At 46.0% G+C, this 24,706-nt stretch overlaps 1 long non-coding RNA gene across 1 annotated transcript in view; it reads left to right on the top strand.

Moving 5' to 3' along the window:
- Positions 1-7,816: 7,816 nt before the first annotated feature.
- LOC149124972 (uncharacterized) overlaps positions 7,817-24,706 on the top strand; it is a 46,649-nt gene continuing 29,759 nt past the window's right edge. The window contains exons 1-2 of the long non-coding RNA XR_016212536.1: positions 7,817-8,179; positions 8,789-8,925. This is a non-coding gene — a long non-coding RNA (uncharacterized LOC149124972). The remainder of the gene's footprint in view (positions 8,180-8,788; positions 8,926-24,706) is intronic.

The raw sequence follows: 24,706 nt of genomic DNA, 5'->3' as shown, positions 1-24,706 counted from the left end.
CAAGTAGATGCATCCCTTCTACCCATGTGGGAGACCTGGATTGAGTTCCTAATCCCTGGCTTTGCCCTGGCCCAACCTTGCCTGTTGTGGGCCAATGGGAAGTGAACCACAAATGGGAATTCTTTGCCTGCGTCTCTGTCTCTTGGGGAAAAAAATAAGGAATTTTGGTTCAGCGCCGCAGCTCACTAGGCTAATCCTCTGCCTGTGGCACTGGCACTCCGGTTTCTAGTCCCGGTCGGGGCGCCGGATTCTGTCCCGGTTGCTCCTCTTCCAGTCCAGCTCTCTGCTGTGACCCAGGAGTGCAGTAGAGGATGGCCCAAGTCCTTGGGCCCTGCACCCACATGGGAGACAGGAGGAAGCACCTGGATCCTGGCTTTGGATTGGTGCAGCGTGACAGCCATAGCAGCCATTTGGGTGGTGAACCAACAGAAGGAAGACCTTTCTCTCTGTCTCTCTCTTCCACTGTATAACTCTGCCTGTCAGAAAAAAATAAGGAATTTATAGAACTATAGGATAAGTTCTAAAATGTTTGTTTTCCTTGGGAAGGATTCAGGTGTTAGTTTGCACCTCAATTGGGATGTAGTTGCTTCTTCCCCAGTGTCCCTCTAATCCTCTGTTGTAACCTGAGTTACTCTTGTTCACTCTTCTTCTTTAACAAGACAGTGAGCTCCTGGGTACCAAATGTCATTTCTTAATTCATGCTTGTTGGCTCAACTCTTAGTACAATATTAAGATTACCAGATAAAATCCAGAATGCCCAGTTAACTTTGAATTTCAGATAAACAATGAAGTATTATAGGTGTGTTCCATGAATACATTTATTGTTGCTTTTGAGTTTCAGATAAATAGCTGATAACTTTTTAGTATAAATTTGTCCCATGCAATATTCAGATTCAGTTGGTCATCTGGTATTTTTACGTGCTAAATCAGTCAACCCTACACAGGGTTTGTTACACGTAAACTACTTCTTTGATCTGAAGTAGGTATAATTTGATAATGTGACCTGACCGTGGACTTGGTACATGCTATGAAATGCAGGAGGAGAACTTTAAAAGTAATTACTCTCCTAGTTTCACCTATAACAACTAGATAACCTTTGACAACAGAAATATACAGCAGTGAATCAGCCCTAAAGGCATTCCAATCTGGCTGAAAAGCCCAAGAGAGTATTTCAGGCATGGAAAGCCAAGACACTCTGGCAAAAAAAAAAAAAAAAAAAAAAAAAAAAAAAAACTAAATGAAAGATCTCTGTGAGTGAGATCCCACCCAGTGGAAAGAACAGGTCTTCAAAGAAGGAGGTACCTTTCTCTGAAGGGAGGAGAGAACCTCCACTTTGACTATGACCTTGTCTAAACAAGATAAGAGTTGGAGAACTCAAAAGGCTTCCATAGCCTTGGAAACTCATGACTGGTGCATAGGGAGATTACTGATGCCATAAACAGGAGTGTCAATTTGTAAAGTCAACAACAGGAGTCACTGTGCACTTACTCCTCACGTAGGATCTCTGTCCTTAATGTGCTGTACATTGAGACTTAATGCTATAATGAGTACTCAAACAGTATATTTCGCTTTGTGTTTCTATGGGGGTGCAAACTGTTGAAATCTTTACTTAATGTATACTAAACTGATCTTCTGTAAAAAAAAAAAGAAGAAGAAATTATCAATTCCCAACTTGACTCTCACTGGGATTAAACATGACAATAGATCTGATCTGATTTCATCATCATTTAAAAATCATCTATTATTTTTCACTTTATGTTTGTGTGGGAGCAAACTGTTGAAATCTTTACTTAATGTATGCTAAACTGATCTTCTGTATATAAAGAGAATCGAAAATGAATCCTCATGTGAATGGAAGGGGAGAGGGAGTGGGAAAGGGGAGGGATGTGGGTGGGAGAGTCGATGGGGGGGGAAGCCATTGTAATCCATAAGCCGTACTTTGGAAATTTATATTCATTAAATAAAAGTTAAAAAAAAAGAAATATACAGCAGTGAACTAAATTAACAGGTTTGCACCTGCTTCTTCCCTTCCACGTACCAGGTGTTCATCATCCAGGTTTGTTAATTGTTGTTAATGTTGTTGTTAATGTTTAGTAGAGACCTGGAGTGACTGTACACATTAACTAATGAAATAGTTAATGGATTGTGGAAATGCTCCTCGGGATCATGTATTGGTACCTCTGCCCACTCCACCACTTCGGACATTCTTACTACAGGGCTCCAGGGTTCCCCTTCATTCCAGAATGGTGGGAAAGGCCATGCAGGACAGGAGCTTGTCACCCGCTGTGCCTCCACACAGACTGTGCAAACATGGGGCACAGCAAGCCTCCGCTTTCTCTGTGGAAGTGTGAGTAACATCTGAGTTGGTGAGCATATGCACGGTGTTACTTGGCACAAGTGGCCAGTAATACCCTTGTTTTATAATAGGAGCTGGTAGGGGTGAAGCCAGGCACTTAGGAGCAGAGGAAGGGGCTGAGTCAGGCTGCCATTGCCACTGAGAATATAATCTGGACTTCTTGCCTTCTCTGGGTCAGATTGGGTTTTTTTTAGGCTATCTTCCATTCCTAAAGTAGGTCTCTGAAATATGTCTGGGTGGAAATGTCTTTGTGGAAATGTAAATAGTTCTGTCTGTAAGTATTTGGCAATGAGGCTTCTTGCCCTTCTCCTGGAATATAAATTTGGCCCATTAGGGCTAACACCAGTTACAGCCTAACTTAAGAAACCATCTGAAAGACCTCCCTCTAATATCAGCCCCCTCTGAGCACCGTGCAGCCAGGTGTACACTGTGGCTGTACCTGCCGGGGCAGCAAGCCTAGAAAGCTGTCTCTCTGCACTTCACAACCCACTCAGTACCTGACTGCTAAAGAACTCAGTGGCACATGGCTGTGGCAGTGGGACTCTCCACCTTCACGAAGGATGCTGGAGTCCCAAGTGCACATTCTTGGCTGAGGAGTCAAATGCCTCCATTGGCTTTGGAGCCGCTGAAGCCAGCCGAGCTGAGTGTGTGTTAAGTGGTCACACGATGGCATTCATACCCTGCCTGGCACTGGTGCCACCGCAGCTCTCTGGAGAGCAGACTATGTGGTCATGAAGGTTATTCACATATAGCTGGGGCTGGAGTTTCTCCTGTGCTCCCTGTGCCTCCCACAATGGGGCTTTGCAAACTCAATGCTGAGCCAGCGTCCAGGCCTTCATAGGGATCCACTTGGTAATCTGATCTCTCTGTCACTGAGCACTTACTGAGAGCACAGGATGTCATGGTAGTTCTTAGAGCACCACTTGCCAGAAGGCCTCCGTTTTATGGGAAACACCAAAACTTCCTAGTTTAATATTAAGCATTTACTATTTACCTTACTTACCTTGATTTAATATTAAGTGTTTCAGTTGATGAACTTCCCTGCGTTTGTTTCTAATTTAAGTGTGGTCTTTGGTTACAGTGTAAATTAGTGAGGGGGAAGAGAAAAGTAAGACAAGAGAAAGGAGTCTGATATTAAAGAATGGAGTTTTGTTTCCAGTTCTGTTTTTGCCAACTGTAGATGAGAACCTGAAGCTTTCTGTTGCCTGGTTGTTTAACAACACACAAAAGTACCATCTTTTTTTTTTAAAGATTTATTTTATTTATTTTGAAAGAGTTACAGAGAGAAGTAGAGAGAGAGAGAGGTCTTCCATCTGCTGGTTCACTCCCCAAATGGCCACAACAGCCAGGGCTGAGCCGATCTGATGTCAGAAACCAGGAGCCAGGAGCTTCTTCCAGGTCTCCCATGTGGGTGCAAGGGATCCAAGGACCTGGGCCATCCTCCACTGCTTTCCCAAGCACATTAGCAGGGAGCTAGATCAGAAGTGGAGCAGACGAAACTCCAGTTGGTGCCTGTATGGGATGGTGATGCTGCAGGCCAGGGCTTTAACCCACTCTGCCACAAGTGCCACCTTGTAACGTGTCTGGTCCACAGGCCATGTAAAACCCATGAAATCCTTTGGTCTGGCCCTGCCAAGGTAGCCATAGGCCAGACTCAAAATTGCATACATGTAGAGCAGGCTGATTTTTAAGTTGATGATTTTGCATGGCCCTCAAATGATGTTGTAAGTACCCAAATGGCCTTTGGCACAAAAAAGACTCCGCACCCCTGGTGCAGCACTGGTCTTGCTATTTGGTTAAAGTGACAGGCATGTTAGGGCACTTGTTTAGATGGCAGCTCAACTTGCAGAGTTTGAAGCTGCTGTTTTATGGTATCCAGACCTTCCTTTTAATTAAGAGTATTTCCCTGAACTTATTCATGCTTCAGTTAAGAACTTTAATACCATATCATTAGGCAACCTCCCTTGGTCACTCCAATTTCTGCACATGTGATGCACAAAGGCACAACAGATGATTCGTGGATTAGCTACCAGGGTTGCTCGAGGTGAAGATTTAAAACACCCGAGATGAAGTAATTTAATTCCTTTGCTTTCCTGAAAGTTTCTGAATCCAAGAAACTTGAGCAGTTTTCTTCTGAGACCTGGTTGCTCTGTGTCTGAGAGCATTTAGAGGTGAGCACATTTGCTCCGAATGTTTCAGAATGAACATGCTTTTGTTAATCTCAGGGCAATGTGAAGGTTAAGATGTGAAAATATTTACGTCAAAGAAAGAAAACTCCAGAACAAGGACCAGAAAGCATCCCAGAACAGGAACTAGACTCCAGAGGGTGGGGCTCATAAAGGCAGTTCAGTTAAATGGCAGGGGTCTGATTGAGATCCTGTTTCCAGGTACCATTTATGCTGTTTCATTCCTGGATCATTTATGGTGTTTCATTCCTGGGTCTGGCTCTGCGGGCACCCAGGTATGGACTTTGCTCCCTGGGTGCTAGGTGCTAATCTCACCAACAAGGGTTTTCTGCCACTTCCTAGATACATCCTTGTGATCTTGCCCATGTTGGTACTCACTGTTAAAGCAGCATTCTCAATGCCTATAATTTTCATGGCACTGTTTCTGACTTCCCTCTGAGATAGCCTACAGAAATCTCTTATTGTTCAACAGGATAAATCTGAGAAAGAATAGCGAAAGAAACAGAATGAAAAAAAAAATCCACTTGATTTCATTTATTGCATAGGAGTGAAAGCAGGCCAATTTCCACTTCTCCAGCCAAGTACATTCTTGCTTTCCAAACACAGAGAGGTTAGAGAGCTTAGACCATTTTGTGTGTTTTCATGTTTTCCTTCTCCTTCATCTGTTTGCTGCTGTTGTCCATATCTTCAGCCAAGCCTTGCTTTGTCAGGCTCTTAGTACAGGCATTTGGCCCTTGTCTTCAAAAGAAAGCAGTAGCTGCCAGTGTTATGGTGCAGCAGGTTAAAATCCACAGCCTGAGAAGGTGGCAGCCTATATCAGATCGCCCGTTGGCTGCTCTGCTTCCAAACCAACTCCCTGCTGATGCATCTGGAAAGGCAGTGGATGGTGGCCTGAGTATTTGGGCTCCTGCCACCCACATGGGAGACCCAGATGGAGTTCTAGGCTCCTGGCTTTGGCCTGACCCAGCCGCAGCCATTGTGAGTATTTGGGGAGTGCACTAGTGGATGAAGTTCCCTCTCTCTCTCTCCCTCTCTCTCTGCCTCCCCTCCCCCAACTCTGTCAAATAAATAAATCTGTAAAATAAAATAAAATGAAATAAAGCGACAACCTAAGTTCCCAGGATTAGAGCTTAAATTGGCTTACTTGACCCGGTGGTTCCTGAGCAGCCCCTGTGCCAGGCGTTGTTTGAGGGACAAGGCAGGCAGGCAGGACAGGTCATGCCCCTGCTGTTCAAGAGATGACCAGAGGGGGAGAGGACTGGGCACTAATGCAGTATGCACATGGGGAACCTCAGCTTTGAGGAAAGGCAAGAGTGGGCCGGGGTGTCATCAGTGATGGGCACTGTGTAGGAGAGGACCGGAGAAGGGCGCATCGGGAGCAGACGTTCGGCCTGGTGGGAGCCTCTGGGCTTGTGGGAGGAAGTCAGGCTGCACCATTTGACTGTGTCCCTTCAGATCTTCTCAGTTAGGAAGCTGGTACAAAAATCTTGCTGATTGTAGGCACTGACAAAAGTGCTATATGTGCCAAGGCATATTTTATTTCTATTTTTGTAAAGAAAACTGGTAAGTGTGAATATGACGTGAAGAAAGTTATAGTTAATAGTTCCTCAAATGAGCAAATGACACATGTGAAGCCTGCATCTGCTGAGAACATCTGTAGATCCTTGTCTCCATTTTTTAAGAAAGATAGTAGCCTTGGGCCAGTGCCTATTTGAGGTAGAAGGAGGCTGGAAGACTATTCTGGACAGTTTCTCTGATTTCTTTGAATGATAGTGCAGGTACTGAGACACTCAGCCTGAGGTTCCCCTGCTGGTAAATGGAGGGGCCCACATTGCATTGCTGGCCTCCTGGCTTGGGGATTCTTTTCTCTCCATCTGCCATGGCTCAGTGCATCCTCCAAGGTCCACTTGTTGGAGGCTTGGCTCCCAATGTGCCTGTGTTAAGAGGCTGTAGGTCCTTTAAGAGGTGGAGCATAGAGGTAAGTCATTAGGTCTCTGGGGGCACTTCCTTTGCAAGGCTTCACTTAGTTCTGGTGGTGCCCCAGTAACTGGCTTCTGGCCCAGCCTGGAGATCTTTCTCTTTCACATGCATTCCCACCCTGGTGAGGCTTATGAGGGCCTCCCCCAGCCACGAAGAGGCCCTGCCCGTGGCCTAAAACCCACAAAACTGGGAGCTAAATGCACTTCTTTTCTTTGTAATACCGTACCAAGTCTCACGCATTTCATTCTGGTGACAACATAAAGGGACTAGCCCACCATCCATCACACCTTCCCAAGTGAATAGAAGCTGTCTCCATATCTTTCAGCATGGCGACTGTGCAGGGAGTCCCTGGGAAGAGTTTTAATTAAATTGATTTCCCAATCACTTATAAAATAAAATAAATTTCTTTTTTGAAAAAGATTTATTTATTTATTTGAAAGAGTTACACAGAAAGAAGGGGGGGGAGAAAGAGAGAGAGAGGGAGAGAGAGAGAGGTTTTCCATCCACTGGTTCACTTCCCAAATGACCACAATGGCTAGAGCTGTGCCGATCCAAAACCAGGAGCCAGGAGCTTCTTCCGGGTCTCCCACACAGGTGCAGTGGCCCAAGGACTTAGGACATCTTCCACTGCTTTCCCAAGCCATAGCAGAGAGCTGGGTTGGAAGTGGAGCAGCCGGGACTCAAACTGGCACCCATATGGGACGTCGACACTGCAGGTGACAGCTTTACCCATTATGCCACAGCAGCAATCTCCAGTGTTTTGGCAATTTTGATTTACAAATTAGCATGGGAATCAATAGGGAAACAAGAGAACAGGTTTCAATGTAAGGAACTGCAGGTGGTTGAGAGAGAATCAGGCTCATGGTGGCGAGATCCTGGGTAATAGAGCTAGGGCTGGACAGAGGAGGAGGAGCAAGGGCAGAGGCTGGGCACTTCTCCCCCATGCTTCTTCTCATGTCTGCTCCCCACAAACAAACAGATTCATCAGATCACATGCACTGAAGATGGAAGACTGGCATTTCTCCCAAGTTCAATGTTCACACTAAGGTGGGAAGGTAGATATGGAAGAATTATCTTCTTCATTGTCCAGAGCAGAACTGCCTGCTCAAAGAGGGCAAACTTCAAACAGCAGAAATCTATTTTAGGGGCTCCGGCCATTGTGGCCAACTGGGGAGTGAACCAGCAGATGGAAGACCACTCTCTCTCTCTCTCTCTCTCTCTCTCTCTCTCTGTGTGTGTGTGTGTAACTCTGACTTACAAATAAATAAAGAAATCTTTTTTAAAAATTGCCAAAACACACGTGAGCAAAGAGAGAAGTACCAGGGAATGCCATGAACGTCAGATGGCCGGAGGTGCCGGCAGAGAAGGAATGTGAGGAGGTGTCGGGGCTGTATTTGCAATGGCGCAGGTGTTCCCAGGACTAAGGCAGCATCTCCAAGACTTGACTGTGCTCGCTGATCACACAGGCACCTGTTCTGGCAGATAATCTAGACTCTAAAGTTGGAGCAGCTGCTGTGGCTCTGTACTCCCTACCAGCTCCCAGTTGATATGCATGCCCCGAGACCAGGCCGCTCCTGTCAGCAAGCCAGTGTGGAGTAGTTGGGCTTCTGTTCGGGTTTACACAAGCCTACCCAGTCACTTGAAGTCGTGATTTACTGTGAGTACCTAAAATTGGCTGGCTGACATGAGAGTCTCCCAGAGAGCATGGAGGGGTGGGCAGTGTGTCTCCTTTTAAGGCTTCTCTTAGAAACCCCTGTCAGGCAGACCTGAGTCTGATGAGACACGTCAGGGCATTACAGAAGCCTGTTCTGTTCACACTCAGTCTGTCCCAGTGTCTGGCCCTCCAGGTCATTCTTACATGAGAGAGAATTGGACCCTGCTTGTTCAAAAACTTTTGTTTCTCTATTTTTTTTTTTTATATGAAAGGTGGGGAGCTATCTTTTATCCTCTGATTCACTCCTCAAATGTCTGAAATTACCAGGGCTGGGCCAGGTGGAAGCTGGGAGCCTAGCACTCAATCCAGGTCTCCCAGGTGAGTGGCAGGGATCCATCACCCACTGACTTCCACAGTGTGCATTGGCAGGGAGCTGGGGTTCAAACCAGGTGTTCTGATGTGGGATGCGGGCATCCCAAGAGGTGTCTTAGCCTCTGCACCAGATGCCCACGCAAGCCCTGGTTATGTTTTACTGTGTGCCCTGCCAAGACGGAGGAGGGGCTTTATTTCCAGCCCTGGCTCAGAGAACGGTTCCTCTTGGTTTAAATGCAGAAAACCTCACATAGAGCTGCCAGACGAGGACGGCCTGTCTCTCAGAATGATGGAGCAACCAAAGGATCTGTTTGCTCGGGGCTAAGAGTCGTGAGTTCAAGTCTTCTGTTCAACAGAGGAGTGTGCAGAGCAGTGTGGTATGAACTGGGTCAGAGGGGTGGCGTGGGACAGAGGACAGTGGGCAGGGGTGGGGGAGAGTAAGGGGGATTTTTACTCTGTCTCCATCTCTGCAGCCTGGAGTGAGCTGATTCCAACTCTGTGCCTTGGTGTTGCTGTTTGTGAAATACCGAGTGCTCGTCTTGAGTGTCTGACGGTCACGGCTGGCGTGACCTCTGGCATGAGGTGTGCTTGCTCCGGGGGAGTTAGTGCTTTGTGTGTGATGTGTTTGTCCCCACAAACCAGCGACAAGAGGTATCAGCGCACATGCTATTTTCATGGTCTTCTAACACACATCCCTCAGGAGGTGTTGCTTCTGTAGCTTGATGTCCGTTCGTAGGGAGCTTCGCTTTGTAATTGCCGCTCATTGTATTGCTTCTTCATTAGTAAATGTCAAATGAAGTCATTTAAAATATTGACTGCAATTGGGGCTCTTCCTATCTAACTTTAGATATAACACCATAATGTTTATGCTCTGCTTAAAATGCATCCATGGGGTAGGCATTGAGCCTAGCAGAGTGTTTGGGTTCTGTACCCAACCCTGGCTCCCAGCTCCAGCTTCCTGCCACTGCAGACGCTGGGATTCCTGCCATGCACCTAGGAGACCTGGATTCAGATCCTCGTTCCAAACTTCCATCTTGGCCCAGCCCCAGCACTTGCAGGCATTTGAAGGGTAAGCCAGGAGCTAGGAGTACCCTCTCTCCCTTCCTCCCTGTTGCTCAGATACATAGATAGATAATAAAGTAAATTAATACACTGAACGAGACTTCAGAAGAAACAACTTTGTTTTTCTTAATTTTTTCACAAAAATTTTTATAACCCTTATTTCCTGTTATTCTCTATTTTGCTCAAGTTTAATTTTCCTGAATGAATACACTGTGATGTTAACTAGCATCCAGAATGCGAGATTGTCCTGTAGGAAATGGATTTATTGATCTCATAAATTTTAGTCCTCTGATTTGTCGATATTCTCATTTCTTAATAGCATGAATCTATTTAAGTAGCAAATTATAATTGAGTTAAAGTCTTTCACATGAACAGAGTTAAGAACCAAAAAACCCTTTGCATGTGTCATAAAGCTGTACATTCCTTCTCTTGGTTTGCATTGCATGGAACCAGACAAATAGGAAATCTTCCAAAATATGAAAATGCCAGACACTCAGGAAAGGACAGAGAGAGCTGGCAGTGTTCTGCAGCTTGTGATGTGAGGTTTGTTGGTACGGGAGAAGGATAGGCCTCTCCATTTGCTTTTTCCTTTGATTTGAATACCCAGCAGGGTAACACTTAACACTTTTTTGGTGTAGAGTTGACTCACGATCAGGTGTGCTGAATTATGCACAGGTGTAGTCACTTGCACATAACAGTTACAGATCACCACCTCGCTGGAAGTCCCTGTCTGTCCCTTCCTGAGTCTCCCCTCCTCCTAGTTTCTGGAGGCCTCTGATGTGAGCTTGGCCTTTCCAGAGCATCGTGTGAATGGAATCTTAGAGAAGCGTCTTGTGTCAGCCTTTTCTCCCACTGTAACAGTTCTGAGAATTCACCCATTCATCCATGTTGTCCCTCATATCAGTAATTACTCCTTTAGTTGCTGATTATACCACTGGGTGTCCACTCATCTGCTGATAGATTTGTTTCCAGTTTTGGATCATGACAAATACAGTTGTTATAGTCTTTCTATATGAGTCTATGTCAGACAACAGATTATCATTTTCCTTGGGTAAACATCTAGGAGTAGAATTGCTGGACCATGGGGTATTTGTTTAACTTTGTAAGAAAGTACAAAATTGTTTTTCAGAGTGGTAGCTCTGTTTTATATTCCCACCAACAATGTAGGAGAGTTCCAGTTACATGGTGGCCAACATTTTCTTTGTTTCTCCTTGCAGTTATTCTAGTGAGTGTCTGGTTTTAATTTGCGTTTTCTTGATGGCTAATGATGCTGGGCATCTTTTCGTGTGCATATTGGTTTTTCACCATGTTGTACCATGTGTCAGAATTTCCTTCCTTTTTTATATTATTCATTGTTATATGTTTGCTTATCTGTTCATCTGTCAGTGGACATTCAGATTGCCTCCATGGGTTTTTTTTTTTTTAAGATTTATTTATTTCTTTGAAGGAGTTACAGAGAAAGAGAATTTGCCTTCTGCTGATTTACTCCCCAGGCGACTGCAATGGCCAGGTCTGGACCAGGCCAAACCCATGAGCCAGGAGCTTCTTCTGGATATCCCACATATGTGGCTGGGGCCCAAATACTTGGGCCATCTTCTGCTGCTTTTCCAGGCCATTAGCAAGGAGCTGGGTTGAAGTGGAGCAGGTGCACATGAACCTGTGCCTATGTGGGATGGCAACCTCACAGGCAGCAGCTTTACCTTCTATACCACAACGCTGGCCCATGCTCCCATGTTCCAGCTAATGCTGCTGTGAACATGGATGGATGGCTATGCATATCTGTCTTCAAGACCCTGCTTCCAGTTCTTTTGAGTACCTGCCCAGAAGTAGCTTTGCTGGATCATACAGTAATAATTTTTAAAAATTTTTTCGAGGGAACATCATGCTGCTTTCCATTGTGTTGTCCCATTTTGCATTCCTGAGAACATGAATAAAGGTTCAGTTTCTCCACCTCCTTGCCAACACTTGCTACTTTCTGTATTTTTCTTAATGGTGTCCATCCTAATGATTTTTGATTTTCATTCCCCTAATGATTAGTACTGCTGCATGCCTTTTCATGTGGCTACTGGCCATTCATCTTTGGAGAAATGTTTATTCTTTCACTGCATTTTTTGAATATGTCTTTTGACTTGGAAGAATGAGTTTTTTTATCTTCTGCTGCCCAGTTTAAGAGACCATTCGCATCATGTAAGCACTGTAGCTATGTAAACAATGCAGTGGTGTCTGTGTGGTGTGAGTGTCCCCCAAGCCTTCGTGCATTGAAATTTTATCCCCACCTGAGGTAGTAAGAGATCAAAACCTAATCTGACCATGAGATTTAGAGGAGAGACCTCCAGGAAGTGTTTGGGGCTAGATTGGGCCATTGGCCTGGAACACGCATGATGAAATCTTGGTGGCTTTGTAAGAAGAGGTAGAGAGCAGACAGACACACAGAGATATATGTGCTCCAGCCTCTTGTGCTGTAATGCTTTGTGCCAGCTCAGGCCTCTGCCAGCAAGGATGCCCTCACCAGGTGGGGCTGCTGGTTCTTGCACCTCTAGCACTGTGAGCCAAGATAAACCTCTTTCCTTTGCAAAATAGCCTGCATCAGGTATTTTATTAAAGCAGGGAAAAGCAGACTAATACAAATGTCTAGTTGCCAGCTATATACCTACAATAGTTGATGTCTGAAAATGCTGAGCCAGGGGCCGGTGCAGTGGCACAGTAGGTCAATCCTCCACCTGTGGCACCATCATCCCATATGGATGCCAGTTCTAGTCCCAGATGCTCCCTTTCACATCCAGCTCTTTGCTATGGCCTGGGAAAGCAGAAGAGGCCCAAGTCCTTGGGCCCCTGCACTCATGTGGGAGACCTGGAAGAAGCTCCTGGCTCCTGGCTTTGGATTGGCACAGCTCCAGCCATTGTGACCATTTGGGGAGTGAGCCAACAGAAGGAAGACCTCTCTCTCTGTCTCCCCCTCTCACTATCTGTAACTCTACCTCTGCAATAAATAAACAAAAAATCTTTAAAAAAAATACTGAGTGAATATTTATAGACACTGAGCTTCCATTGGTCTCTCTAGCACAATTCAACTTGTACAAAAAATACTTGAAAAAAAGGTGGTTTTTTTTTTTTTTTTTTTTTTTTTTTTGCATGAAGCTGTTTTGTTTACTACTTTAGGCAGATAGAATGAGACTTACATGCATGCAAAGAGCCGTTTTAAATAAACAGATGGCTACCTTGGGGAAAAGGGAGGAGAAGAAAGGCTCATTAACTTAAAAAAAATGATGAAGTTCAGGTGAGAAAAGGAATTAGGGTTTTCAGACCCAAGTGAGGAGGAGGGGCCCAAAAGCCATCTCTCCTTTCTCTGTTCTCTGACCTAAGTTCACAGACAAGGGGCTCAGACACCCAGGACGTGTTTCCAAAGGCAAGCTGATGGGGCCAGGTCTTGTGGCCCATCATTCATCTGTTGCTTGGGACATCCATGTTCCATATCAGAGTGCGTGGGTTTGAGTCCCGGCTTCACTTTGGATCCAGCCTCCTGCTGACATACACCCTGGGGAGGCAGCAAGTGATGGCTCAAGTGCTTGGGTCCCTGCCACCCACGTGGATTGAATTCCTGGATGCTGGCCCCAACCTGGCCTGTTCCCAGCTATTGCACACATTTTGGAAGTGAAGTAGTGGATGGAAGATCTGTCTCTATGCCTCTTTTTCTGTTACTCTGCCTTTCAAATAAATAAAAATAAGCAAAAACTTTTAAAAATGAAAGCTGGTTATTTTTTAATAAGATAATTACTCTCCACAGAAGCAGACTTTTTTGCATGGGGTGTAGTCTAAGGCCAGGAGGACATTCAGGATATATATTTTATTAGAAGTGTCAGAAACCATGGACTTCCCTCATGTGTTAGAGCCTGTGGGAAACTGTTGCATCATGTTTCAAAATAATTTTTTTTTTAAGTGTTTGGCTTTCTCCTGTATTTTCCCCCTGTCTAGTATGGTTTTTGCACTGTTGCAGTTAGATACACTGTAGGTCAGGGTTCAGAACACTTTTTGCAAAGGGCTACAGGGTAAATGTTTGTAGCTTTCAGGGAGTAGAGTCTCTCTGGCCTCTGCTCGTGGAGCAGCATGGAAAAGCAGCCACATAGATGATATGCCAGGGACTAGCCGTGGCTGTGTTCCATTAAAGCTTCATTGACAAGAGCAATCAGTGGGTCACACTTTGCTGACCTTTCTTTTAGGAATAATCTCAGGGGCCGAGAAACATTTAATCACACGAGAACTGAGTCTGAAGATGGTGTCTACGATGCGGTGTTTTCTGAGTCTCAGATATTCTCGGAAGGTCAAAGAAACTTTTAAGTGTTTAATTTGAAATTTATGCAGTGGTTAGAATCCTGAGGGAGTGAAAGAGAAAAGCTCTCTGAATACTTATCAATGCTAAAAATATGATATTTCTAAAATTAAATTTGCTTTCACATAAAGATGCATTTATAGGACGTTTGGAATTCAGTTTCACTGTTCAGTTCCTCATGGAAACATCTTTATGGTGAGGAAAATTAGAGAATTAATGGACAGATCATCCCTGAGTGGTGCTGAGATGCTGTTCCCATCACTGGACAGGCAGCTGTCTGGTGGCTGCCACTGACCACCTATCCAGGGTACCTGCTGTCCTGAGAAGGTGCTCCAGGCCAGTGAGAGAAGACAGTTTTTAAAAATCATGTAATTTGAGCTGTTTGGCAGGTATTTCTTTTTTAAACTGACTTGGTTGGGGTATAATTTACATGAAGGAAAAACACACCTACTTTAAGCATATGGTGAGTTTGACAGGTTTTGATATTGAGTTGTTTCAATTTGTTGTCAGAGTGAACAAAGCATCCATGTGTTGTTTGGTCACAATGTTATTTATTTTCTTTTTCTTTTTTTTTTTTAGTGGGAGGTAAAATAGCAAGGTTTATTAGGGAAGGGACATCCGAAAGGATGGATGGGCACCTCTCCAGTCAGGACCTGGGAAAGAGTACAGTCACTCGGACTGGGGGGTGGGAGGGGAGGAAGGATCAAGGTTACCTGGTTGAGTGGAGAGAGTACACCTGGCCAGACCAGGTGGGCAACTCAGCAGAGGCAGAGGGCTGACTGAGCAGTCCTGTTGAGGCTGGGGGTTTTTAAGGAGATGGGTCTTGCTTCCCCACCTCTGCTCCTCTTGGAACAAAGGGCTTTTTGGATGTAAATAGAAAAACCTCTCTTGAAGGTCTGAAACAAAGGACTTTATCATTTGCATCCATAAAGAAGCTCCTCCCTGAGTTTTCTCTTAAAGGTCTGAAACAAAGGACTTTATGGATGCAAATGCTATCAGACTGGAGGAAGGGAGCAGGGTGTTTGAGATGCAGATACTGGGCTGCACCTTGGAGATTGTGGAAGATTTGTCAGGCAGAAGGGGTGGGGACCTCCACCTGGAAGGTTATCAGGTAGAAGGGGGAAGGGCAGGGCAGGATGTGAATACCGGGCTGCCCCTGAAACACCATCAGGATGACTTTAAGATGCAGTATATGCTGGACATAGATGTCTTCTCTTTAGGCCTTTATGTCACACACACATAAGCTCATAAATGTTAGGTAGGAAGTCAGTTAATGTTATTTCTCTCAGATTAGAATTGTTCACTCAAATGGCAAATGCACATCTACCTCTATACAAAATGGTCAAGCTTTGCCAAAGTGGTTGTACCATTACACTCTTGCCAATCATGTATGAATGTTCCAGTGGTCCCATATATTTGCCAGTACTTAAAACTGTCAGTCTTTTAAGTTTGTGGCCATTCTGCTGGGTGCGCTGGCTATCCATGGTGTGGCTTCCATTTGCATTTCCTTGATGACTAATGAGCAACTCTATATGTCCTTGTTGGCCATTTGTGGGTGTCTACAGTGTGTATACATGTGTTTGTGGTATCTGTTCACATTTTTTACTTCTTTTAAAATTCTTCTTACTTGATTTTAAAAGTTTTTATTTTTTCTAAATACACTTTGGATGCCAGTCTTTTGCCAGAGATGCGTATTGGAGTTACTTTCTTCTCCTCCTCAGTGGTCGCTATTTTTTATTATTATTTTTTATTTATTTGACAGGTAGAGTTACAGACAGTGAGAGAGAGAGAGAGAGAAAGGTCTTCCTTCCATTGGTTCACTCCAATGGCTGCTATGGCCGGCACTGCACCAGTCCAAAGCCAGGAGCCTCAGTTTTCTTTTCAAGATTTGATTTGTTTATTTTGAAACTCAGAGTTACATAGAGAGGGAGACACACACACCCACATGCACATACACACATGCACACACACACACACGTGGCCACACAGCCATGGCTGGGCCAGGCTGAAATGTGGAGCTTCATCCAGGTCTTCCACGTGGGTAGCAGGGGTCCAGGCACTTGGGCCTTCTCCTGCTGCTTTTCCCAGGCCATTAGCAGGGAGTTGGACCAGAAGTGGAGCAGCTGCGACACAAACCAGTGCACATATGGGATGCCGGTGTCACAGGCAGAAGCTTTACCTGCTACTCCACAATGCTGAGACATGATTGATCCAGAGCATTCTAGAAGAGCCCCCACTAGTGTCCCATTCTATTTAGCAACCTGTCAATGAATTGTAAATGAGTTCCCCTTCTTTTCCTTACTGCATTGTGTTGTGATTCAGGTTTTCAGCAATGCTGAAAAGCAATTTAATGAAAACAGTGACCGATAGTAGTAGCCTTGTTCTGTTTTAGTTAAAATGGTTCAGGAAGATCTTGATGCAGAACTGATTTGCGCTGGGAATTTTAAGGTCCTCCCATCTGCAGGCCTTTGTACTTGGTGCTTCTGTACACATAACTGTGGGGAGCAACTCGGACTAGACTAAGTTACTGGAATTAAGACTTATTCTATGCATCTGCTCTCCCACAATATGGCGCTGGGAGAGGAGTAAACAACACACAGCTGCCTCCAGTTCAACCAATAACCTGCAGGAGCTGATCCTGCTCCTGATTGGAGGAGAGCAGCGTACTCGGTGTCTGGGTAGCAGAGTTGGGATTGGTGGAAGAGGACTATAAAGGAGGAGAGAGACAACATGCACCAGGAACATCTAAGGGGAACATCCGGATAACATCTGAGCAGCCCCCGAGAGAGCCGGCCGGCAGTGTGCCGCTTCCCCGCGGAAGTGGGGAAAGTGGCAGGGGGGCCCGCCCCTCCACGGAGGTGGAAGGATCGGCAGCCACCCCGGGAAGGACCAGCAGCAAACCCGGGAAGGGCCGAGCAGACAAAAGAACAGCGCAGGGTCCTGTGTCGTTCCTCCACGAAGAGGGGGAGCGACACATAACCTCAAGTCCCGCTCTCTCCTCAGAGAATGGCTCAGAGAATGAGGCCACCTGCCCTATCTGTGTGCATGCACAGACCTCAGGACTGAAGAGACCCTGGGCCAGCAGCCTCAGCATCCCTGAGAGTGTGTTAGGGATGCAGAGCCCCAGGCCACAGCCAAGCTCTGCTGAATCAGCTGTGCCCTCTAAAGGTGGAGAAGCATTGTTCAGGCTGAACAGAGAAAGTCTTCTCTGTGGTCTTCCCACTAGGCCATCCAACCCGTGAAGGTAACCCCAGTAGAAGCAGGCTGATCCACTTGTGTATAATTTCGTGCAGCTGTCTTTCTTCTGTGGAGCTTTGATACATTTTCCCTTAACTTCTAGGGTGACTTGCAGCCATCCATTGGTACTGCCGCAGTGTGGCCACTGAGAATAAGGCACTGTTTCATTTTTCCAAGAATTCACAATAGCAGTGTGCAGAGGTGGTCTGCTCAGTTCTGTGGCAGATGCGGAGGCAGCACCAAGCAGGGGCTGGGCTGTGGCAGTGATCCAGGTGTTGGGAAAGGCCTCCCAGTGTGTGTGCTGCCCATTACACATGCTGGGTTGGAATCTGCCGGCCCTGGCTGGCGGAGCAGTTCTGAGACAGCAATGCAGAAGGAGGACTTTTCAGCGAGAAGGAAGAACTTTGCAGAGGTCGTGGCAGGATAACACTAACTGGAGTTTGATTTGCTTGTGGTAGAGTGGCAGGGGCCTGGGACAGTGGGCAGAAACCAGATCACAAAGGGCCATGGTACTGTGCCCATGTAGGCAACTTTAGGAGATTGGGAGAGATCCACTTGCATTTTGGTGAGCTACCTGATGGCTCCAGTGCAGAAGATTGGAAGGTGGACCGGAGTGTGATGAGAGAGCAGTAGGGAGTGATCTCTTCACACTGGCAGAGCCTGATCCAAAGTGGAGATGATGAGGGGGTGAACATGGACCCCCCCCCCAGACATCTAAAGAAGCAAATCCCATCCCTCACATCACACACCTCTGGGGGTGGTGGTGGTGGGGCAGTTACTTCCAGATTTGGCTCGGCTTGGGGATTTGAGATGAAGGAAGCGTGGGCCTTCTCTCCACACTTCAGCATTTAGTAGAGTGAGGAGCAGCCCCAGACTGTTCCTTCTTTATGTGATGTTATTTAAATGCCTTTAGCTCTTGCATTCTTCCTTACAGAACTTGCCTTGTCCCTAAACACAGCAGGGTCTAGAACAGATTTTAGGGCTGTAGGCGATGTAGAATGAGGTCGAGACATCACCTCTTTTCTGTTAAGAGAACGTGTGCACCTGCTTGTGTTAGGGTCGCTAGGATCATCAGATTTGGACAACCATAATCAAAGCCACCACTCAGGTTACCAAGAGGATGTGATGTCTGTGGTGCTGCCGCACTATTTCCCACTCTTCATTCAGTGTTTTTCATTTCTCTGCATCTAAGTCTAGGCTCTAACTACATGCTATTAGATGCTACCTTGCTATATGTCTCCCATTGCTCCAGACATAGGAGGTTTGTGTTTTACTCTCTGATCACATCCTGTTCATTCGTTCTCTTGCTTATAAGCCAACCAAGTGATTCATGAGCTCCCCTGTGTCTTTTCATCAGTGTCACGAACTGAAATGCCCATGAGAGTACGAGTATTGTCTTGGGTTTCCTCCCATTGGGCCCCTAGACCACAAAAGGCAGTGTTTCTAGTCCTAAACTCCTCAGTGAATGGTTCTTAGGACCACTGACTAGCTGCTGGGAAAGAAGAGAGCTGGAGTGCCTCCTCATTGCGTAGATAAAAATAAATCTCAACTGGCTCCAAGATTTGGATTTAAGGAAACCGTACACGTTGCTGGGAGAAACTTGAGTAAATTCTCCATTTATCTTGGAGTGGAGAAGTAAAGACTTCCCCCCACAAGATGCCATGAAACAGAAGCTGTAAAGGAAAAGACCAGCTTTCCAACAAGAGAAATTTCATGTAAAAATCTAAAAGTTCAGTTTGGCAAAAATTCCACAATGACAATGTATTAGGGAAAATATTTGTGATATGTCAGAGGAATAATCCCATTTTTTTTAGACAAACATCTTAGAAATCAGTCAGAAAAAAAGATGAATAGTGACACAGTGGTTGAATTGATGTTCATTGCTGGAAGTAAGTGTATGAAAACTCTCTGTAAGAATTCAGAAGCAGCTAGTAATGGGATCCCATCTGTTTCACCCATGAGACTGACACAGTGAAGTTTGATAATATCCTCTTGTTGGTGAGAGTATGCAGAAATACATATACATTCAATGAGAGTGGGGTTTTCTAAATTTTTTATTTAGTTAGTTTTATCTGCTTGAATGGCAGAGAGACAGACAAATCTTCCATCTTCATTCCCCAAATGCCCACAACACCTGGGGTTGGGCCAAGTCAAAGCGAGGAGCTCAGAATTCATCAAGATCTCCCAATGGGTGGCAGGGACCCAAGTACTTGAGCCATTAGCCACTGCCCCCAGGGTGCCCAGTAACAGGAAGCTGGGAGTGGAAGTGGAGCCAGGACTGGAACCAGGCACTCTGATGTGGGATGCAGGCAACACCAAACACCTGGCTTGAAGGCGTGTTTGTGAAGGGCACTTGTATAATGTCTCTCCTACTTTAAATGGTGTATATCTTTAGAATTACTAATTCCATTTCTGAATCTTTCCTAGCAAGTAGACAGATTTGAGATTTGTTATAACTGTTCATAACAGCAAAAAAAATGGAAACAGCCTATATGTTCATCTGTGGACAGCAGAACACTTTGTAGTGATAAACATGGCACAGTTCTGCATTCATTGATTAGGAAAGACTCAAGATATTCAATGAAAAACCAAATCAATATGTATAGCTGGTATCATATGTGTTTTAGATGGAAAGAAAGCTATATGGCGTATCAGTAAGGAAGATTTTACCTATTTAACAAACTTCCGAAGCAGGTATATTTAAGTTGTGCTACAAGAAGTCTTCAAGTCAGCAGTGCAGGCTTGGTTTGTGATCTCATCTAAGCTGTCTCTGCCTCAGGTACTTTCTGCTTTACAGCCCAGGGCTTCTGTCCTTGTGGCAGCAAGATGGCTGCATTCTGCCACACCTCCCATCTGGATTTTCAGGCAAGATTTAAGGAGAGAAGTAGGAAGATAGAATTTCTCCTAGATCACAAAAGCTAAAACGTTTCCAGAAATCCCCAGCCAGCTTCTCACAACTGTCATGGGACAATGAGACCTTCAAGGAAAATGTTGAAGGCAACATTTTGGGTTAGGGACATGTTCTTGCTTAAAACACAACTAGGCTTCTCTGAATGTGGAAAGAGAAGATCATTGGTGGGCAGCCAGCAGTGTGCACCACCACCCCCCACTGCCACACACACACACACACACACTTGGGTTTGCATACAACATTTCTGGACGGGTACCTGAGAAATGGATTACAGAGGGTCTCTTACTTTTTTTTTTTTTTTAGAATTATTCTATTTATTTGAAAGAGTTACAGAGAGAGGTAGAGTCAGAGAGAGAGAGAGAGATCTTCCATTCCACTAGCTCACTCCCCAAATGACCACAACAGCCTGAGCTGCACCGATCTGAAGCCAGGAGCCAGGAGCTTCCTCCGGGTCTCCCATGTGGGTGCAGGGGCCCAAGGACTTGAGCCATCTTCCACTGCTTTCCTAGGCCATTAGCAGAGAGCTGGATCGGAAGAGGAGCAGCCAGGACTTGAACCGGCACCCACATGGGATGCCAGCGCTGCAGGCTGAGGCTTTAGCCCACTGTGCTACAGTGCCAGCCCCTAGAGGGTCTCTTAGTTAACCACTATGGGATAGACTGGCAGTCTAGAGGAAGAGGGACACATTTTTCACTTTATGGGGTTTAGTCTGAATCCCCATACCTCCAAATGGGCCTTTATGTGGGGATGAGGCACTTTTGGTAGGTGACTAGGGCTGCACAAAGTCATCGTGGTGGGATGGGATCCAGTCTGGCTGTCATCAGTGTCAGAAGAGGGAATTTGGGCACAGACTTGCCCAGAGAAGACTCTCACAGACCACGGGGGAACACAGCTGTCCCCAACCCAAGGAGAGAGGCCTCAGAAGAAACCAGCCCTGCTGATACCCAGGTCTTAGCTCCCAGCCTCCATGTCTCCTGCTGTTGAAGCTGCCGGCTCTGTGGCCCTTTGCGGTGCCATCCTGGCAGACCAGTGCAGTCTGCTGTTCCTGCTTTTAGGAGGGTCTTGCTGCCTTTTGCCATTTCTAGGACACCTGGAACTCAGTGCCATTCCCTGGAGAAAGCTGATCCCCTGGGGAATGTAGGGGCATCTGGAAATCCTGGAGATAGGGCTGGGAGCTGAGAATCAAATCTGGCAGGAGCCGGGAATCTCTGGTCCTGGGAGTCCAGCGCCAGCCTCTCTGCAGGGCCGTGCTGCTGTGTGCTCCCCATTCTGGTTCCTTAGGGCCTCGCCTCTAGCTTGCTCACCTGTTCTCTGACACATTTTCTTTCCTTAAACTTCAGAATTATTTGCTCCCAACCCACTTATTTTTTTAAGATCGATTTATTTGGGGCCCATTGTGGCATAGTGGGTATGACTGCCACCTGCAACACCAGCGACCCATCTGCTCCACTTCCAATTCAGCTCCCTGCTGGTGGCCTGGGAAGGGTGGTGTGGGGCCCTGCTACCCACGTGGGAGACCTGGATGAGGCTGCTGGCTGTTGAAGCCATCTAGGGAGTGAACCAATGAATGGAAGCTCTTTCTCTCTTTCTGTCTCTCCCTCTCTCTCTCTGTAACTCTGACTTTCAAATATGAATATATTTTTTTTTAAATAAAGATTTGTTTGACAAGGAGAGTTAACAGAGAGGATGACAGGGAAAGAGGGAGAGATCAATCATCCATCTGCTGATTGATTCCCCAAATGTCCACAACCCCCAGCCAAAGTCAGGGGCCCGGAACACAAAACTCGGAATTCCATATGGGTCTCCCACGTTGGGGGCAGGAGACCAGGACCTTGGGCCATTGTCTGCTGCCTTCCCAGATGCGTTAGCAGGGAGCTTAAATCAGCACTCCCATACGGGACGGAGTCAGCAGTGGCAGGTTAACCCACTGCGCCACTTTGCCGGCCCCACCTCCCTCTGCCTCGATGCCTTGCCTGTCTCTGCTGCTCCCTCTTGGCTGCACATGGCTTCATCTTCTGAGGGAACATGCATCTATTTACCTGGTGAGATCCGAGAGCAAGACCCAGGTTACACAAGGGACCTTGTGAGTAGCAGCAAGCATCTCATTCTGCTTGTGATGGAGCAGAAAGGGATGCCTGTGTGAGTCCCGTTGCCTTTCCGAGCATCACCCCAGCACTGCATCTGAGCCAGGGCCAAAGGACCCCCTCAATGGTGTGCAGGGAGTGTTCCAGTTAAAGGGAGGCTGAATCTTTTCTGGGGCTAGCAAGGGCCCCCTTTCCTCAGCTAGAGTGGGAAATGGCTCCAGGAGCTCCCATATTTCTTTTTTTTTTTTTAACTTTTATTTAGTAAATATAAATTTCCAAAGTACAGTTTATGGATTACAATGGCTTTCCCCCTCCATAACTTCCCCCTCACCCACAACCCTCCTATCTCCCGCTCCCTCTCCCATTCCATTCACATCAAGATTCATTTTCAATTATCTTTATATACAGAAGATCAATTTAGTATATATTAAGTAAAGATTTCATCAGGTTGCACCCACACAGAACATAAAGTGTAAAATACTATTTCAGTACTAGTTATAGCATTAATTCACATTGAACAGCACATTAAGGACAGAGATCCTACATGAGGAGTAAGTGCACAGTGACTCCTGTTGTTGACTTAACAAATTGACACTCTTGTTTAAAGCTTCAGTAATTTTCCTAGGGCTTGTCATGAGTTGCCAAGGCTATGGAAGCCTTTTGAGTTCGCTGACTTCGATCTTATTTCGACAAGGTCATAGTCAAAGTAGTTCTCTCCTCCCTTCAGAGAAAGGTACCTCCTTTGATGGCCCATTCTTTCTACTGGGATCTCACTCGCAGAGATCTTTTATTTAGGTCTTTTTTTTTTTTTTTGCCACAGTGTCTTGGCTTTCCATGCCTGAAATACTCTCATGGGCTCTTTAGCCAGATCCAAATGCCTTAAGGGCTGATTCTGAGGCCAGAGTGCTGTTTAGGACATCTGCCATTCTATGAGTCTGCTATGTAGCCCCCTTCCCATGTTGGATCCTTCTCTCCCTTTTTAATTCTATCAGTTAGTATTAGCAGACACTAGTCTTGTTTGTGTGATCCCTTTGACTCTTATTCCTATCATTATGATCAGTTGTGACCTGAAATTGATCACTGGGACTAGTGAGTTGGCATTGGTACATGCAACCTTGATGGGATTGAATTGGAATCCCCTGGCACATTTCTGACTCCACCATTTTGAGCTCCCACATTTCTAACATATGCTCAGCTGTCTGAAGCCGAGCAAAGGGAGGTTGGCCTCTGGCCACCTTGCTCCCTCTGCATGCTGAGCCGAGAAGTTGGCTTTATCTGGGAGGTAGACCAGTTCCCTCTCACAGAGGGGCTGAGAGCCTGGCTGGGAAGGGAGGCCTGGCCAGTCTCATGTCAGAGCTGAGAGCAGCCCAGAAGTAAATATTGATGTCCACTCAAAGACATGGAGCCTGGGCTCCTGAGGGGATCCTTGGCTGTGTGAGGAGGGAAGAGGACATGTACAAGGATGCGTGGATTTCACATGTATTTTGCACCAAAATAAACTTACCTTTTCATACCATTTCCCACAGCCTTTTGCAAGCACCCTCCTATTTCTAAGGTAAAGGAAGAGTTGCCTCTTTTTCTACCATTTACCTTTGTTTCCTTGGCTCAGGGGAAATCCACAGGGATAGGGACAAGACACCAGCCTGTGCTGCAAATGCAGCTTGGTTCTGGGCCGCCAGGAGACGGGGACCTTTGCTGGAGAGGTGGCTCCTTTTTTTGGCCCTGACAGTCTTCTGTGCTAGATCAGAGGCTGAGCACGGCGCTGTGGGCCCCGCTGGCGTTTCACAGATAGCACTGTCCCTTGTGCCCGTGTGTCCAGGGATGAGGAGGGGAGAGCTAGGGAGGTGGTGGGAGGGTGGCCAGGGAGACTCAAAGGCATGTTCGTGGGGTAGATGATTCTACTTCATGCTAAATTTGCAAGGTGTTTTAACTTGAGAAGCCTGGGAAATTTGGGAGAAAACACATTTTTAACAGTGTTTTAGGAGGCACAGACCATAGGGAGAAACCAGTTCTGCCTCTTCCTTTTGTTGTGGAAACACTGAGGTGCGGGGTTGGGGGAGCACATAGAGGGAGTCAGTGCAGTGTCAGGATCAGAACCCAGAGCCCACGACCTCACTCCTTTCTTTCTGGGTGAGCAGAAATGCTGCCTGTTCACCCATTTCTTTGCAGTGCATTTCTCTCTATGGAGAGACAAACATTATTCATCTTAAAGCATGGTTTCTAAAGCTATTTTGATGGCAGATTTTAAAGCCACATAATAACTTGTAAATAATACTGTAGTTAATGAAAGGAATTGATGTTTTCTGTAAAAGCTGTTTATATTTTCAGGGACAGACAGAATTCTTCCATCTGCTGGTTCACTCCCTGAATGCCCACAGCACCCAGGACTAGGCCAGGTTAAAGCCGGGAGCCAGGAATTTAATGTTGCCCACATGGTTGGCAGGGATTCAAGTACTTGTGCAATCACCTGCTGCCTCCCAGGGTGCAGATTAGCAGGAAGCTGGATCGGAAACAGGCCACTCTGATATGGGGATGCA

Source organism: Oryctolagus cuniculus, chromosome 8 (assembly GCF_051225735.1).
Source record: "Oryctolagus cuniculus isolate XC-2025 breed Fujian yellow rabbit chromosome 8, ASM5122573v1, whole genome shotgun sequence".
In the NCBI taxonomy this organism is placed as follows: domain Eukaryota; kingdom Metazoa; phylum Chordata; class Mammalia; order Lagomorpha; family Leporidae; genus Oryctolagus; species Oryctolagus cuniculus.
Note: the sequence above shows the minus strand (reverse complement) of the source record. Positions and strands in the feature narration are given on the sequence as shown.